Genomic DNA, 13,940 nt, shown 5'->3' with positions numbered 1-13,940 from the left:
CACTGTTGGCATATTTTATGGTGAAGTAAGAACAATCAAAATTGATTTGTTTGAAAATATTGGCAAGCTTTAATACAAAAAAGTGGCAATGAATTGTTGTGCTCTTTATCGGAACAAGAACAAAAAGTAGCAAAAAAGCCAACGACACGCGACGTTCCCAAGCGGTCACCCATCCAAGTACTAATCGCGCCCGATGTTGCTTAACTTCGGTGATCGGACGAGAACCGGTGTTTTCAACATGGTATGGTCGTTGACGATTTCATCTCTCTTCGGTGGGTGGTTTATGCTGCTTATGATGGGAGGGTTTTCGATAGTACCCGTCACTATTTGTTTGCTTTGTACTGAAGTGAGAACAATGAATGTGTACTCATTGCTATCGTTCATCAAGAGTACATCCGGAAATCGAGCTAAAAAGCAATATTTTCAATCGAGGGTTTTATGATAGCACCAGCCACTGTTGGCATATTTTATGGTGAAGTAAGAACAATCAAAATTGATTTGTTTGAAAATATTGGCAAGCTTTAATACAAAAAAGTGGCAATGAATTGTTGTGCTCTTTATCGGAACAAGAACAAAAAGTAGCAAAAAAGCCAACGACACGCGACGTTCCCAAGCGGTCACCCATCCAAGTACTAATCGCGCCCGATGTTGCTTAACTTCGGTGATCGGACGAGAACCGGTGTTTTCAACATGGTATGGTCGTTGACGATTTCATCTCTCTTCGGTGGGTGGTTTATGCTGCTTATGATGGGAGGGTTTTCGATAGTACCCGTCACTATTTGTTTGCTTTGTACTGAAGTGAGAACAATGAATGTGTACTCATTGCTATCGTTCATCAAGAGTACATCCGGAAATCGAGCTAAAAAGCAATATTTTCAATCGAGGGTTTTATGATAGCACCAGCCACTGTTGGCATATTTTATGGTGAAGTAAGAACAATCAAAATTGATTTGTTTGAAAATATTGGCAAGCTTTAATACAAAAAAGTGGCAATGAATTGTTGTGCTCTTTATCGGAACAAGAACAAAAAGTAGCAAAAAAGCCAACGACACGCGACGTTCCCAAGCGGTCACCCATCCAAGTACTAATCGCGCCCGATGTTGCTTAACTTCGGTGATCGGACGAGAACCGGTGTTTTCAACATGGTATGGTCGTTGACGATTTCATCTCTCTTCGGTGGGTGGTTTATGCTGCTTATGATGGGAGGGTTTTCGATAGTACCCGTCACTATTTGTTTGCTTTGTACTGAAGTGAGAACAATGAATGTGTACTCATTGCTATCGTTCATCAAGAGTACATCCGGAAATCGAGCTAAAAAGCAATATTTTCAATCGAGGGTTTTATGATAGCACCAGCCACTGTTGGCATATTTTATGGTGAAGTAAGAACAATCAAAATTGATTTGTTTGAAAATATTGGCAAGCTTTAATACAAAAAAGTGTCAATGAATTGTTGTGCTCTTTATCGGAACAAGAACAAAAAGTAGCAAAAAAGCCAACGACACGCGACGTTTCCAAGCGGTCACCCATCCAAGTACTAATCGCGCCCGATGTTGCTTAACTTCGGTGATCGGACGAGAACCGGTGTTTTCAACATGGTATGGTCGTTGACGATTTCATCTCTCTTCGGTGGGTGGTTTATGCTGCTTATGATGGGAGGGTTTTCGATAGTACCCGTCACTATTTGTTTGCTTTGTACTGAAGTGAGAACAATGAATGTGTACTCATTGCTATCGTTCATCAAGAGTGCATCCGGAAATCGAGCTAAAAAGCAATATTTTCAATCGAGGGTTTTATGATAGCACCAGCCACTGTTGGCATATTTTATGGTGAAGTAAGAACAATCAAAATTGATTTGTTTGAAAATGTTGGCAAGCTTTAATACAAAAAAGTGGCAATGAATTGTTGTGCTCTTTATCGGAACAAGAACAAAAAGTAGCAAAAAAGCCAACTACACGCGACGTTCCCAAGCGGTCACCCATCCAAGTACTAATCGCGCCCGATGTTGCTTAACTTCGGTGATCGGACGAGAACCGGTGTTTTCAACATGGTATGGTCGTTGACGATTTCATCTCTCTTCGGTGGGTGGTTTATGCTGCTTATGATGGGAGGGTTTTCGATAGTACCCGTCACTATTTGTTTGCTTTGTACTGAAGTGAGAACAATGAATGTGTACTCATTGCTATCGTTCATCAAGAGTACATCCGGAAATCGAGCTAAAAAGCAATATTTTCAATCGAGGGTTTTATGATAGCACCAGCCACTGTTGGCATATTTTATGGTGAAGTAAGAACAATCAAAATTGATTTGTTTGAAAATATTGGCAAGCTTTAATACAAAAAAGTGGCAATGAATTGTTGTGCTCTTTATCGGAACAAGAACAAAAAGTAGCAAAAAAGCCAACGACACGCGACGTTCCCAAGCGGTCACCCATCCAAGTACTAATCGCGCCCGATGTTGCTTAACTTCGGTGATCGGACGAGAACCGGTGTTTTCAACATGGTATGGTCGTTGACGATTTCATCTCTCTTCGGTGGGTGGTTTATGCTGCTTATGATGGGAGGGTTTTCGATAGTACCCGTCACTATTTGTTTGCTTTGTACTGAAGTGAGAACAATGAATGTGTACTCATTGCTATCGTTCATCAAGAGTACATCCGGAAATCGAGCTAAAAAGCAATATTTTCAATCGAGGGTTTTATGATAGCACCAGCCACTGTTGGCATATTTTATGGTGAAGTAAGAACAATCAAAATTGATTTGTTTGAAAATATTGGCAAGCTTTAATACAAAAAAGTGGCAATGAATTGTTGTGCTCTTTATCGGAACAAGAACAAAAAGTAGCAAAAAAGCCAACGACACGCGACGTTCCCAAGCGGTCACCCATCCAAGTACTAATCGCGCCCGATGTTGCTTAACTTCGGTGATCGGACGAGAACCGGTGTTTTCAACATGGTATGGTCGTTGACGATTTCATCTCTCTTCGGTGGGTGGTTTATGCTGCTTATGATGGGAGGGTTTTCGATAGTACCCGTCACTATTTGTTTGCTTTGTACTGAAGTGAGAACAATGAATGTGTACTCATTGCTATCGTTCATCAAGAGTACATCCGGAAATCGAGCTAAAAAGCAATATTTTCAATCGAGGGTTTTATGATAGCACCAGCCACTGTTGGCATATTTTATGGTGAAGTAAGAACAATCAAAATTGATTTGTTTGAAAATGTTGGCAAGCTTTAATACAAAAAAGTGTCAATGAATTGTTGTGCTCTTTATCGGAACAAGAACAAAAAGTATCAAAAAAGCCAACGACACGCGACGTTCCCAAGCGGTCACCCATCCAAGTACTAATCGCGCCCGATGTTGCTTAACTTCGGTGATCGGACGAGAACCGGTGTTTTCAACATGGTATGGTCGTTGACGATTTCATCTCTCTTCGGTGGGTGGTTTATGCTGCTTATGATGGGAGGGTTTTCGATAGTACCCGTCACTATTTGTTTGCTTTGTACTGAAGTGAGAACAATGAATGTGTACTCATTGCTATCGTTCATCAAGAGTGCATCCGGAAATCGAGCTAAAAAGCAATATTTTCAATCGAGGGTTTTATGATAGCACCAGCCACTGTTGGCATATTTTATGGTGAAGTAAGAACAATCAAAATTGATTTGTTTGAAAATGTTGGCAAGCTTTAATACAAAAAAGTGTCAATGAATTGTTGTGCTCTTTATCGGAACAAGAACAAAAAGTAGCAAAAAAGCCAACGACACGCGACGTTCCCAAGCGGTCACCCATCCAAGTACTAATCGCGCCCGATGTTGCTTAACTTCGGTGATCGGACGAGAACCGGTGTTTTCAACATGGTATGGTCGTTGACGATTTCATCTCTCTTCGGTGGGTGGTTTATGCTGCTTATGATGGGAGGGTTTTCGATAGTACCTGTCACTATTTGTTTGCTTTGTACTGAAGTGAGAACAATGAATGTGTACTCATTGCTATCGTTCATCAAGAGTGCATCCGGAAATCGAGCTAAAAAGCAATATTTTCAATCGAGGGTTTTATGATAGCACCAGCCACTGTTGGCATATTTTATGGTGAAGTAAGAACAATCAAAATTGATTTGTTTGAAAATGTTGGCAAGCTTTAATACAAAAAAGTGGCAATGAATTGTTGTGCTCTTTATCGGAACAAGAACAAAAAGTAGCAAAAAAGCCAACTACACGCGACGTTCCCAAGCGGTCACCCATCCAAGTACTAATCGCGCCCGATGTTGCTTAACTTCGGTGATCGGACGAGAACCGGTGTTTTCAACATGGTATGGTCGTTGACGATTTCATCTCTCTTCGGTGGGTGGTTTATGCTGCTTATGATGGGAGGGTTTTCGATAGTACCCGTCACTATTTGTTTGCTTTGTACTGAAGTGAGAACAATGAATGTGTACTCATTGCTATCGTTCATCAAGAGTACATCCGGAAATCGAGCTAAAAAGCAATATTTTCAATCGAGGGTTTTATGATAGCACCAGCCACTGTTGGCATATTTTATGGTGAAGTAAGAACAATCAAAATTGATTTGTTTGAAAATATTGGCAAGCTTTAATACAAAAAAGTGGCAATGAATTGTTGTGCTCTTTATCGGAACAAGAACAAAAAGTAGCAAAAAAGCCAACGACACGCGACGTTCCCAAGCGGTCACCCATCCAAGTACTAATCGCGCCCGATGTTGCTTAACTTCGGTGATCGGACGAGAACCGGTGTTTTCAACATGGTATGGTCGTTGACGATTTCATCTCTCTTCGGTGGGTGGTTTATGCTGCTTATGATGGGAGGGTTTTCGATAGTACCCGTCACTATTTGTTTGCTTTGTACTGAAGTGAGAACAATGAATGTGTACTCATTGCTATCGTTCATCAAGAGTACATCCGGAAATCGAGCTAAAAAGCAATATTTTCAATCGAGGGTTTTATGATAGCACCAGCCACTGTTGGCATATTTTATGGTGAAGTAAGAACAATCAAAATTGATTTGTTTGAAAATATTGGCAAGCTTTAATACAAAAAAGTGGCAATGAATTGTTGTGCTCTTTATCGGAACAAGAACAAAAAGTAGCAAAAAAGCCAACGACACGCGACGTTCCCAAGCGGTCACCCATCCAAGTACTAATCGCGCCCGATGTTGCTTAACTTCGGTGATCGGACGAGAACCGGTGTTTTCAACATGGTATGGTCGTTGACGATTTCATCTCTCTTCGGTGGGTGGTTTATGCTGCTTATGATGGGAGGGTTTTCGATAGTACCCGTCACTATTTGTTTGCTTTGTACTGAAGTGAGAACAATGAATGTGTACTCATTGCTATCGTTCATCAAGAGTACATCCGGAAATCGAGCTAAAAAGCAATATTTTCAATCGAGGGTTTTATGATAGCACCAGCCACTGTTGGCATATTTTATGGTGAAGTAAGAACAATCAAAATTGATTTGTTTGAAAATGTTGGCAAGCTTTAATACAAAAAAGTGTCAATGAATTGTTGTGCTCTTTATCGGAACAAGAACAAAAAGTATCAAAAAAGCCAACGACACGCGACGTTCCCAAGCGGTCACCCATCCAAGTACTAATCGCGCCCGATGTTGCTTAACTTCGGTGATCGGACGAGAACCGGTGTTTTCAACATGGTATGGTCGTTGACGATTTCATCTCTCTTCGGTGGGTGGTTTATGCTGCTTATGATGGGAGGGTTTTCGATAGTACCCGTCACTATTTGTTTGCTTTGTACTGAAGTGAGAACAATGAATGTGTACTCATTGCTATCGTTCATCAAGAGTGCATCCGGAAATCGAGCTAAAAAGCAATATTTTCAATCGAGGGTTTTATGATAGCACCAGCCACTGTTGGCATATTTTATGGTGAAGTAAGAACAATCAAAATTGATTTGTTTGAAAATGTTGGCAAGCTTTAATACAAAAAAGTGTCAATGAATTGTTGTGCTCTTTATCGGAACAAGAACAAAAAGTAGCAAAAAAGCCAACGACACGCGACGTTCCCAAGCGGTCACCCATCCAAGTACTAATCGCGCCCGATGTTGCTTAACTTCGGTGATCGGACGAGAACCGGTGTTTTCAACATGGTATGGTCGTTGACGATTTCATCTCTCTTCGGTGGGTGGTTTATGCTGCTTATGATGGGAGGGTTTTCGATAGTACCCGTCACTATTTGTTTGCTTTGTACTGAAGTGAGAACAATGAATGTGTACTCATTGCTATCGTTCATCAAGAGTGCATCCGGAAATCGAGCTAAAAAGCAATATTTTCAATCGAGGGTTTTATGATAGCACCAGCCACTGTTGGCATATTTTATGGTGAAGTAAGAACAATCAAAATTGATTTGTTTGAAAATGTTGGCAAGCTTTAATACAAAAAAGTGTCAATGAATTGTTGTGCTCTTTATCGGAACAAGAACAAAAAGTAGCAAAAAAGCCAACGACACGCGACGTTCCCAAGCGGTCACCCATCCAAGTACTAATCGCGCCCGATGTTGCTTAACTTCGGTGATCGGACGAGAACCGGTGTTTTCAACATGGTTTTCGATAGTACCCGTCACTATTTGTTTGCTTTGTACTGAAGTGAGAACAATGAATGTGTACTCATTGCTATCGTTCATCAAGAGTGCATCCGGAAATCGAGCTAAAAAGCAATATTTTCAATCGAGGGTTTTATGATAGCACCAGCCACTGTTGGCATATTTTATGGTGAAGTAAGAACAATCAAAATTGATTTGTTTGAAAATGTTGGCAAGCTTTAATACAAAAAAGTGGCAATGAATTGTTGTGCTCTTTATCGGAACAAGAACAAAAAGTAGCAAAAAAGCCAACGACACGCGACGTTCCCAAGCGGTCACCCATCCAAGTACTAATCGCGCCCGATGTTGCTTAACTTCGGTGATCGGACGAGAACCGGTGTTTTCAACATGGTATGGTCGTTGACGATTTCATCTCTCTTCGGTGGGTGGTTTATGCTGCTTATGATGGGAGGGTTTTCGATAGTACCCGTCACTATTTGTTTGCTTTGTACTGAAGTGAGAACAATGAATGTGTACTCATTGCTATCGTTCATCAAGAGTGCATCCGGAAATCGAGCTAAAAAGCAATATTTTCAATCGAGGGTTTTATGATAGCACCAGCCACTGTTGGCATATTTTATGGTGAAGTAAGAACAATCAAAATTGATTTGTTTGAAAATGTTGGCAAGCTTTAATACAAAAAAGTGGCAATGAATTGTTGTGCTCTTTATCGGAACAAGAACAAAAAGTAGCAAAAAAGCCAACGACACGCGACGTTCCCAAGCGGTCACCCATCCAAGTACTAATCGCGCCCGATGTTGCTTAACTTCGGTGATCGGACGAGAACCGGTGTTTTCAACATGGTATGGTCGTTGACGATTTCATCTCTCTTCGGTGGGTGGTTTATGCTGCTTATGATGGGAGGGTTTTCGATAGTACCCGTCACTATTTGTTTGCTTTGTACTGAAGTGAGAACAATGAATGTGTACTCATTGCTATCGTTCATCAAGAGTGCATCCGGAAATCGAGCTAAAAAGCAATATTTTCAATCGAGGGTTTTATGATAGCACCAGCCACTGTTGGCATATTTTATGGTGAAGTAAGAACAATCAAAATTGATTTGTTTGAAAATGTTGGCAAGCTTTAATACAAAAAAGTGTCAATGATTTGTTGTGCTCTTTATCGGAACAAGAACAAAAAGTAGCAAAAAAGCCAACGACACGCGACGTTCCCAAGCGGTCACCCATCCAAGTACTAATCGCGCCCGATGTTGCTTAACTTCGGTGATCGGACGAGAACCGGTGTTTTCAACATGGTATGGTCGTTGACGATTTCATCTCTTCGGTGGGTGGTTTATGCTGCTTATGATGGGAGGGTTTTCGATAGTACCCGTCACTATTTGTTTGCTTTGTACTGAAGTGAGAACAATGAATGTGTACTCATTGCTATCGTTCATCAAGAGTGCATCCGGAAATCGAGCTAAAAAGCAATATTTTCAATCGAGGGTTTTATGATAGCACCAGCCACTGTTGGCATATTTTATGGTGAAGTAAGAACAATCAAAATTGGTTTGTTTGAAAATGTTGGCAAGCTTTAATACAAAAAAGTGGCAATGAATTGTTGTGCTCTTTATCGGAACAAGAACAAAAAGTAGCAAAAAAGCCAACGACACGCGACGTTCCCAAGCGGTCACCCATCCAAGTACTAATCGCGCCCGATGTTGCTTAACTTCGGTGATCGGACGAGAACCGGTGTTTTCAACATGGTATGGTCGTTGACGATTTCATCTCTCTTCGGTGGGTGGTTTATGCTGCTTATGATGGGAGGGTTTTCGATAGTACCCGTCACTATTTGTTTGCTTTGTACTGAAGTGAGAACAATGAATGTGTACTCATTGCTATCGTTCATCAAGAGTGCATCCGGAAATCGAGCTAAAAAGCAATATTTTCAATCGAGGGTTTTATGATAGCACCAGCCACTGTTGGCATATTTTATGGTGAAGTAAGAACAATCAAAATTGATTTGTTTGAAAATGTTGGCAAGCTTTAATACAAAAAAGTGTCAATGATTTGTTGTGCTCTTTATCGGAACAAGAACAAAAAGTAGCAAAAAAGCCAACGACACGCGACGTTCCCAAGCGGTCACCCATCCAAGTACTAATCGCGCCCGATGTTGCTTAACTTCGGTGATCGGACGAGAACCGGTGTTTTCAACATGGTATGGTCGTTGACGATTTCATCTCTTCGGTGGGTGGTTTATGCTGCTTATGATGGGAGGGTTTTCGATAGTACCCGTCACTATTTGTTTGCTTTGTACTGAAGTGAGAACAATGAATGTGTACTCATTGCTATCGTTCATCAAGAGTGCATCCGGAAATCGAGCTAAAAAGCAATATTTTCAATCGAGGGTTTTATGATAGCACCAGCCACTGTTGGCATATTTTATGGTGAAGTAAGAACAATCAAAATTGGTTTGTTTGAAAATGTTGGCAAGCTTTAATACAAAAAAGTGTCAATGATTTGTTGTGCTCTTTATCGGAACAAGAACAAAAAGTAGCAAAAAAGCCAACGACACGCGACGTTCCCAAGCGGTCACCCATCCAAGTACTAATCGCGCCCGATGTTGCTTAACTTCGGTGATCGGACGAGAACCGGTGTTTTCAACATGGTATGGTCGTTGACGATTGCATCTCTCTTCGGTGGGTGGTTTATGCTGCTTATGATGGGAGGGTTTTCGATAGTACCCGTCACTATTTGTTTGCTTTGTACTGAAGTGAGAACAATGAATGTGTACTCATTGCTATCGTTCATCAAGAGTGCATCCGGAAATCGAGCTAAAAAGCAATATTTTCAATCGAGGATTTTATGATAGCACCAGCCACTGTTGGCATATTTTATGGTGAAGTAAGAACAATCAAAATTGATTTGTTTGAAATTGTTGGCAAGCTTTAATACAAAAAAGTGGCAATGAATTGTTGTGCTCTTTATCGGAACAAGAACAAAAAGTAGCAAAAAAGCCAACGACACGCGACGTTCCCAAGCGGTCACCCATCCAAGTACTAATCGCGCCCGATGTTGCTTAACTTCGGTGATCGGACGAGAACCGGTGTTTTCAACATGGTATGGTCGTTGACGATTTCATCTCTCTTCGGTGGGTGGTTTATGCTGCTTATGATGGGAGGGTTTTCGATAGTACCCGTCACTATTTGTTTGCTTTGTACTGAAGTGAGAACAATGAATGTGTACTCATTGCTATCGTTCATCAAGAGTACATCCGGAAATCGAGCTAAAAAGCAATATTTTCAATCGAGGGTTTTATGATAGCACCAGCCACTGTTGGCATATTTTATGGTGAAGTAAGAACAATCAAAATTGATTTGTTTGAAAATATTGGCAAGCTTTAATACAAAAAAGTGGCAATGAATTGTTGTGCTCTTTATCGGAACAAGAACAAAAAGTAGCAAAAAAGCCAACGACACGCGACGTTCCCAAGCGGTCACCCATCCAAGTACTAATCGCGCCCGATGTTGCTTAACTTCGGTGATCGGACGAGAACCGGTGTTTTCAACATGGTATGGTCGTTGACGATTTCATCTCTCTTCGGTGGGTGGTTTATGCTGCTTATGATGGGAGGGTTTTCGATAGTACCCGTCACTATTTGTTTGCTTTGTACTGAAGTGAGAACAATGAATGTGTACTCATTGCTATCGTTCATCAAGAGTACATCCGGAAATCGAGCTAAAAAGCAATATTTTCAATCGAGGGTTTTATGATAGCACCAGCCACTGTTGGCATATTTTATGGTGAAGTAAGAACAATAAAAATTGATTTGTTTGAAAATATTGGCAAGCTTTAATACAAAAAAGTGGCAATGAATTGTTGTGCTCTTTATCGGAACAAGAACAAAAAGTAGCAAAAAAGCCAACGACACGCGACGTTCCCAAGCGGTCACCCATCCAAGTACTAATCGCGCCCGATGTTGCTTAACTTCGGTGATCGGACGAGAACCGGTGTTTTCAACATGGTTTTCGATAGTACCCGTCACTATTTGTTTGCTTTGTACTGAAGTGAGAACAATGAATGTGTACTCATTGCTATCGTTCATCAAGAGTGCATCCGGAAATCGAGCTAAAAAGCAATATTTTCAATCGAGGGTTTTATGATAGCACCAGCCACTGTTGGCATATTTTATGGTGAAGTAAGAACAATCAAAATTGATTTGTTTGAAAATGTTGGCAAGCTTTAATACAAAAAAGTGGCAATGAATTGTTGTGCTCTTTATCGGAACAAGAACAAAAAGTAGCAAAAAAGCCAACGACACGCGACGTTCCCAAGCGGTCACCCATCCAAGTACTAATCGCGCCCGATGTTGCTTAACTTCGGTGATCGGACGAGAACCGGTGTTTTCAACATGGTATGGTCGTTGACGATTTCATCTCTCTTCGGTGGGTGGTTTATGCTGCTTATGATGGGAGGGTTTTCGATAGTACCCGTCACTATTTGTTTGCTTTGTACTGAAGTGAGAACAATGAATGTGTACTCATTGCTATCGTTCATCAAGAGTGCATCCGGAAATCGAGCTAAAAAGCAATATTTTCAATCGAGGGTTTTATGATAGCACCAGCCACTGTTGGCATATTTTATGGTGAAGTAAGAACAATCAAAATTGATTTGTTTGAAAATGTTGGCAAGCTTTAATACAAAAAAGTGTCAATGATTTGTTGTGCTCTTTATCGGAACAAGAACAAAAAGTAGCAAAAAAGCCAACGACACGCGACGTTCCCAAGCGGTCACCCATCCAAGTACTAATCGCGCCCGATGTTGCTTAACTTCGGTGATCGGACGAGAACCGGTGTTTTCAACATGGTATGGTCGTTGACGATTTCATCTCTTCGGTGGGTGGTTTATGCTGCTTATGATGGGAGGGTTTTCGATAGTACCCGTCACTATTTGTTTGCTTTGTACTGAAGTGAGAACAATGAATGTGTACTCATTGCTATCGTTCATCAAGAGTGCATCCGGAAATCGAGCTAAAAAGCAATATTTTCAATCGAGGGTTTTATGATAGCACCAGCCACTGTTGGCATATTTTATGGTGAAGTAAGAACAATCAAAATTGGTTTGTTTGAAAATGTTGGCAAGCTTTAATACAAAAAAGTGTCAATGATTTGTTGTGCTCTTTATCGGAACAAGAACAAAAAGTAGCAAAAAAGCCAACGACACGCGACGTTCCCAAGCGGTCACCCATCCAAGTACTAATCGCGCCCGATGTTGCTTAACTTCGGTGATCGGACGAGAACCGGTGTTTTCAACATGGTATGGTCGTTGACGATTGCATCTCTCTTCGGTGGGTGGTTTATGCTGCTTATGATGGGAGGGTTTTCGATAGTACCCGTCACTATTTGTTTGCTTTGTACTGAAGTGAGAACAATGAATGTGTACTCATTGCTATCGTTCATCAAGAGTGCATCCGGAAATCGAGCTAAAAAGCAATATTTTCAATCGAGGATTTTATGATAGCACCAGCCACTGTTGGCATATTTTATGGTGAAGTAAGAACAATCAAAATTGATTTGTTTGAAATTGTTGGCAAGCTTTAATACAAAAAAGTGGCAATGAATTGTTGTGCTCTTTATCGGAACAAGAACAAAAAGTAGCAAAAAAGCCAACGACACGCGACGTTCCCAAGCGGTCACCCATCCAAGTACTAATCGCGCCCGATGTTGCTTAACTTCGGTGATCGGACGAGAACCGGTGTTTTCAACATGGTATGGTCGTTGACGATTTCATCTCTCTTCGGTGGGTGGTTTATGCTGCTTATGATGGGAGGGTTTTCGATAGTACCCGTCACTATTTGTTTGCTTTGTACTGAAGTGAGAACAATGAATGTGTACTCATTGCTATCGTTCATCAAGAGTACATCCGGAAATCGAGCTAAAAAGCAATATTTTCAATCGAGGGTTTTATGATAGCACCAGCCACTGTTGGCATATTTTATGGTGAAGTAAGAACAATCAAAATTGATTTGTTTGAAAATATTGGCAAGCTTTAATACAAAAAAGTGGCAATGAATTGTTGTGCTCTTTATCGGAACAAGAACAAAAAGTAGCAAAAAAGCCAACGACACGCGACGTTCCCAAGCGGTCACCCATCCAAGTACTAATCGCGCCCGATGTTGCTTAACTTCGGTGATCGGACGAGAACCGGTGTTTTCAACATGGTATGGTCGTTGACGATTTCATCTCTCTTCGGTGGGTGGTTTATGCTGCTTATGATGGGAGGGTTTTCGATAGTACCCGTCACTATTTGTTTGCTTTGTACTGAAGTGAGAACAATGAATGTGTACTCATTGCTATCGTTCATCAAGAGTACATCCGGAAATCGAGCTAAAAAGCAATATTTTCAATCGAGGGTTTTATGATAGCACCAGCCACTGTTGGCATATTTTATGGTGAAGTAAGAACAATAAAAATTGATTTGTTTGAAAATATTGGCAAGCTTTAATACAAAAAAGTGGCAATGAATTGTTGTGCTCTTTATCGGAACAAGAACAAAAAGTAGCAAAAAAGCCAACGACACGCGACGTTCCCAAGCGGTCACCCATCCAAGTACTAATCGCGCCCAATGTTGCTTAACTTCGGTGATCGGACGAGAACCGGTGTTTTCAACATGGTATGGTCGTTGACGATTTCATCTCTCTTCGGTGGGTGGTTTATGCTGCTTATGATGGGAGGGTTTTCGATAGTACCCGTCACTATTTGTTTGCTTTGTACTGAAGTGAGAACAATGAATGTGTACTCATTGCTATCGTTCATCAAGAGTACATCCGGAAATCGAGCTAAAAAGCAATATTTTCAATCGAGGGTTTTATGATAGCACCAGCCACTGTTGGCATATTTTATGGTGAAGTAAGAACAATCAAAATTGATTTGTTTGAAAATATTGGCAAGCTTTAATACAAAAAAGTGGCAATGAATTGTTGTGCTCTTTATCGGAACAAGAACAAAAAGTAGCAAAAAAGCCAACGACACGCGACGTTCCCAAGCGGTCACCCATCCAAGTACTAATCGCGCCCGATGTTGCTTAACTTCGGTGATCGGACGAGAACCGGTGTTTTCAACATGGTATGGTCGTTGACGATTTCATCTCTCTTCGGTGGGTGGTTTATGCTGCTTATGATGGGAGGGTTTTCGATAGTACCCGTCACTATTTGTTTGCTTTGTACTGAAGTGAGAACAATGAATGTGTACTCATTGCTATCGTTCATCAAGAGTACATCCGGAAATCGAGCTAAAAAGCAATATTTTCAATCGAGGGTTTTATGATAGCACCAGCCACTGTTGGCATATTTTATGGTGAAGTAAGAACAATCAAAATTGATTTGTTTGAAAAT

General features: G+C 40.9%; 29 non-coding genes and 2 pseudogenes across 29 annotated transcripts; all 31 read right to left on the bottom strand.

Moving 5' to 3' along the window:
• Positions 1-136: 136 nt before the first annotated feature.
• Positions 137-255, bottom strand: LOC131433529 (5S ribosomal RNA). Its single transcript, XR_009230281.1, has one exon. It is a non-coding gene; the product is annotated as a 5S ribosomal RNA (ribosomal RNA).
• Positions 256-588: 333 nt separating this feature from the next.
• On the bottom strand, positions 589-707 carry LOC131433528 (5S ribosomal RNA). The gene has a single exon (XR_009230280.1). It is a non-coding gene; the product is annotated as a 5S ribosomal RNA (ribosomal RNA).
• A 333-nt stretch (positions 708-1,040) lies between these two features.
• LOC131433527 (5S ribosomal RNA) lies at positions 1,041-1,159 on the bottom strand. Its single transcript, XR_009230279.1, has one exon. It is a non-coding gene; the product is annotated as a 5S ribosomal RNA (ribosomal RNA).
• Positions 1,160-1,492: 333 nt separating this feature from the next.
• LOC131433225 (5S ribosomal RNA) lies at positions 1,493-1,611 on the bottom strand. The gene has a single exon (XR_009230069.1). It is a non-coding gene; the product is annotated as a 5S ribosomal RNA (ribosomal RNA).
• A 333-nt stretch (positions 1,612-1,944) lies between these two features.
• Positions 1,945-2,063, bottom strand: LOC131433237 (5S ribosomal RNA). The gene has a single exon (XR_009230080.1). It is a non-coding gene; the product is annotated as a 5S ribosomal RNA (ribosomal RNA).
• Positions 2,064-2,396: 333 nt separating this feature from the next.
• Positions 2,397-2,515, bottom strand: LOC131433526 (5S ribosomal RNA). The gene has a single exon (XR_009230278.1). It is a non-coding gene; the product is annotated as a 5S ribosomal RNA (ribosomal RNA).
• A 333-nt stretch (positions 2,516-2,848) lies between these two features.
• LOC131433519 (5S ribosomal RNA) lies at positions 2,849-2,967 on the bottom strand. The gene has a single exon (XR_009230276.1). It is a non-coding gene; the product is annotated as a 5S ribosomal RNA (ribosomal RNA).
• A 333-nt stretch (positions 2,968-3,300) lies between these two features.
• On the bottom strand, positions 3,301-3,419 carry LOC131433507 (5S ribosomal RNA). Its single transcript, XR_009230272.1, has one exon. It is a non-coding gene; the product is annotated as a 5S ribosomal RNA (ribosomal RNA).
• Positions 3,420-3,752: 333 nt separating this feature from the next.
• On the bottom strand, positions 3,753-3,871 carry LOC131433496 (5S ribosomal RNA). Its single transcript, XR_009230263.1, has one exon. It is a non-coding gene; the product is annotated as a 5S ribosomal RNA (ribosomal RNA).
• A 333-nt stretch (positions 3,872-4,204) lies between these two features.
• Positions 4,205-4,323, bottom strand: LOC131433236 (5S ribosomal RNA). Its single transcript, XR_009230079.1, has one exon. It is a non-coding gene; the product is annotated as a 5S ribosomal RNA (ribosomal RNA).
• A 333-nt stretch (positions 4,324-4,656) lies between these two features.
• LOC131433485 (5S ribosomal RNA) lies at positions 4,657-4,775 on the bottom strand. Its single transcript, XR_009230252.1, has one exon. It is a non-coding gene; the product is annotated as a 5S ribosomal RNA (ribosomal RNA).
• A 333-nt stretch (positions 4,776-5,108) lies between these two features.
• LOC131433474 (5S ribosomal RNA) lies at positions 5,109-5,227 on the bottom strand. Its single transcript, XR_009230241.1, has one exon. It is a non-coding gene; the product is annotated as a 5S ribosomal RNA (ribosomal RNA).
• Positions 5,228-5,560: 333 nt separating this feature from the next.
• Positions 5,561-5,679, bottom strand: LOC131433462 (5S ribosomal RNA). The gene has a single exon (XR_009230230.1). It is a non-coding gene; the product is annotated as a 5S ribosomal RNA (ribosomal RNA).
• A 333-nt stretch (positions 5,680-6,012) lies between these two features.
• LOC131433451 (5S ribosomal RNA) lies at positions 6,013-6,131 on the bottom strand. The gene has a single exon (XR_009230219.1). It is a non-coding gene; the product is annotated as a 5S ribosomal RNA (ribosomal RNA).
• A 333-nt stretch (positions 6,132-6,464) lies between these two features.
• On the bottom strand, positions 6,465-6,581 carry LOC131433253 (5S ribosomal RNA; annotated as a pseudogene).
• Positions 6,582-6,854: 273 nt separating this feature from the next.
• Positions 6,855-6,973, bottom strand: LOC131433449 (5S ribosomal RNA). The gene has a single exon (XR_009230217.1). It is a non-coding gene; the product is annotated as a 5S ribosomal RNA (ribosomal RNA).
• A 333-nt stretch (positions 6,974-7,306) lies between these two features.
• LOC131433448 (5S ribosomal RNA) lies at positions 7,307-7,425 on the bottom strand. Its single transcript, XR_009230216.1, has one exon. It is a non-coding gene; the product is annotated as a 5S ribosomal RNA (ribosomal RNA).
• A 333-nt stretch (positions 7,426-7,758) lies between these two features.
• On the bottom strand, positions 7,759-7,877 carry LOC131433447 (5S ribosomal RNA). Its single transcript, XR_009230215.1, has one exon. It is a non-coding gene; the product is annotated as a 5S ribosomal RNA (ribosomal RNA).
• Positions 7,878-8,208: 331 nt separating this feature from the next.
• LOC131433445 (5S ribosomal RNA) lies at positions 8,209-8,327 on the bottom strand. Its single transcript, XR_009230213.1, has one exon. It is a non-coding gene; the product is annotated as a 5S ribosomal RNA (ribosomal RNA).
• A 333-nt stretch (positions 8,328-8,660) lies between these two features.
• On the bottom strand, positions 8,661-8,779 carry LOC131433444 (5S ribosomal RNA). The gene has a single exon (XR_009230212.1). It is a non-coding gene; the product is annotated as a 5S ribosomal RNA (ribosomal RNA).
• A 331-nt stretch (positions 8,780-9,110) lies between these two features.
• Positions 9,111-9,229, bottom strand: LOC131433443 (5S ribosomal RNA). The gene has a single exon (XR_009230211.1). It is a non-coding gene; the product is annotated as a 5S ribosomal RNA (ribosomal RNA).
• Positions 9,230-9,562: 333 nt separating this feature from the next.
• On the bottom strand, positions 9,563-9,681 carry LOC131433441 (5S ribosomal RNA). Its single transcript, XR_009230210.1, has one exon. It is a non-coding gene; the product is annotated as a 5S ribosomal RNA (ribosomal RNA).
• A 333-nt stretch (positions 9,682-10,014) lies between these two features.
• LOC131433440 (5S ribosomal RNA) lies at positions 10,015-10,133 on the bottom strand. The gene has a single exon (XR_009230209.1). It is a non-coding gene; the product is annotated as a 5S ribosomal RNA (ribosomal RNA).
• A 333-nt stretch (positions 10,134-10,466) lies between these two features.
• Positions 10,467-10,583, bottom strand: LOC131433252 (5S ribosomal RNA; annotated as a pseudogene).
• A 273-nt stretch (positions 10,584-10,856) lies between these two features.
• On the bottom strand, positions 10,857-10,975 carry LOC131433439 (5S ribosomal RNA). The gene has a single exon (XR_009230208.1). It is a non-coding gene; the product is annotated as a 5S ribosomal RNA (ribosomal RNA).
• A 333-nt stretch (positions 10,976-11,308) lies between these two features.
• Positions 11,309-11,427, bottom strand: LOC131433438 (5S ribosomal RNA). The gene has a single exon (XR_009230207.1). It is a non-coding gene; the product is annotated as a 5S ribosomal RNA (ribosomal RNA).
• Positions 11,428-11,758: 331 nt separating this feature from the next.
• LOC131433437 (5S ribosomal RNA) lies at positions 11,759-11,877 on the bottom strand. Its single transcript, XR_009230206.1, has one exon. It is a non-coding gene; the product is annotated as a 5S ribosomal RNA (ribosomal RNA).
• Positions 11,878-12,210: 333 nt separating this feature from the next.
• On the bottom strand, positions 12,211-12,329 carry LOC131433430 (5S ribosomal RNA). Its single transcript, XR_009230205.1, has one exon. It is a non-coding gene; the product is annotated as a 5S ribosomal RNA (ribosomal RNA).
• A 333-nt stretch (positions 12,330-12,662) lies between these two features.
• Positions 12,663-12,781, bottom strand: LOC131433418 (5S ribosomal RNA). Its single transcript, XR_009230204.1, has one exon. It is a non-coding gene; the product is annotated as a 5S ribosomal RNA (ribosomal RNA).
• Positions 12,782-13,114: 333 nt separating this feature from the next.
• On the bottom strand, positions 13,115-13,233 carry LOC131433524 (5S ribosomal RNA). The gene has a single exon (XR_009230277.1). It is a non-coding gene; the product is annotated as a 5S ribosomal RNA (ribosomal RNA).
• A 333-nt stretch (positions 13,234-13,566) lies between these two features.
• On the bottom strand, positions 13,567-13,685 carry LOC131433405 (5S ribosomal RNA). The gene has a single exon (XR_009230201.1). It is a non-coding gene; the product is annotated as a 5S ribosomal RNA (ribosomal RNA).
• Positions 13,686-13,940: the final 255 nt, after the last annotated feature.

The sequence above is a fragment of the Malaya genurostris genome, chromosome 2, assembly GCF_030247185.1.
Source record: "Malaya genurostris strain Urasoe2022 chromosome 2, Malgen_1.1, whole genome shotgun sequence".
Taxonomy (NCBI): Eukaryota; Metazoa; Arthropoda; class Insecta; order Diptera; family Culicidae; genus Malaya; species Malaya genurostris.
The sequence above is the reverse complement of the archived record's forward strand: the minus strand, read 5'-3'. Positions and strand labels throughout refer to the sequence as shown.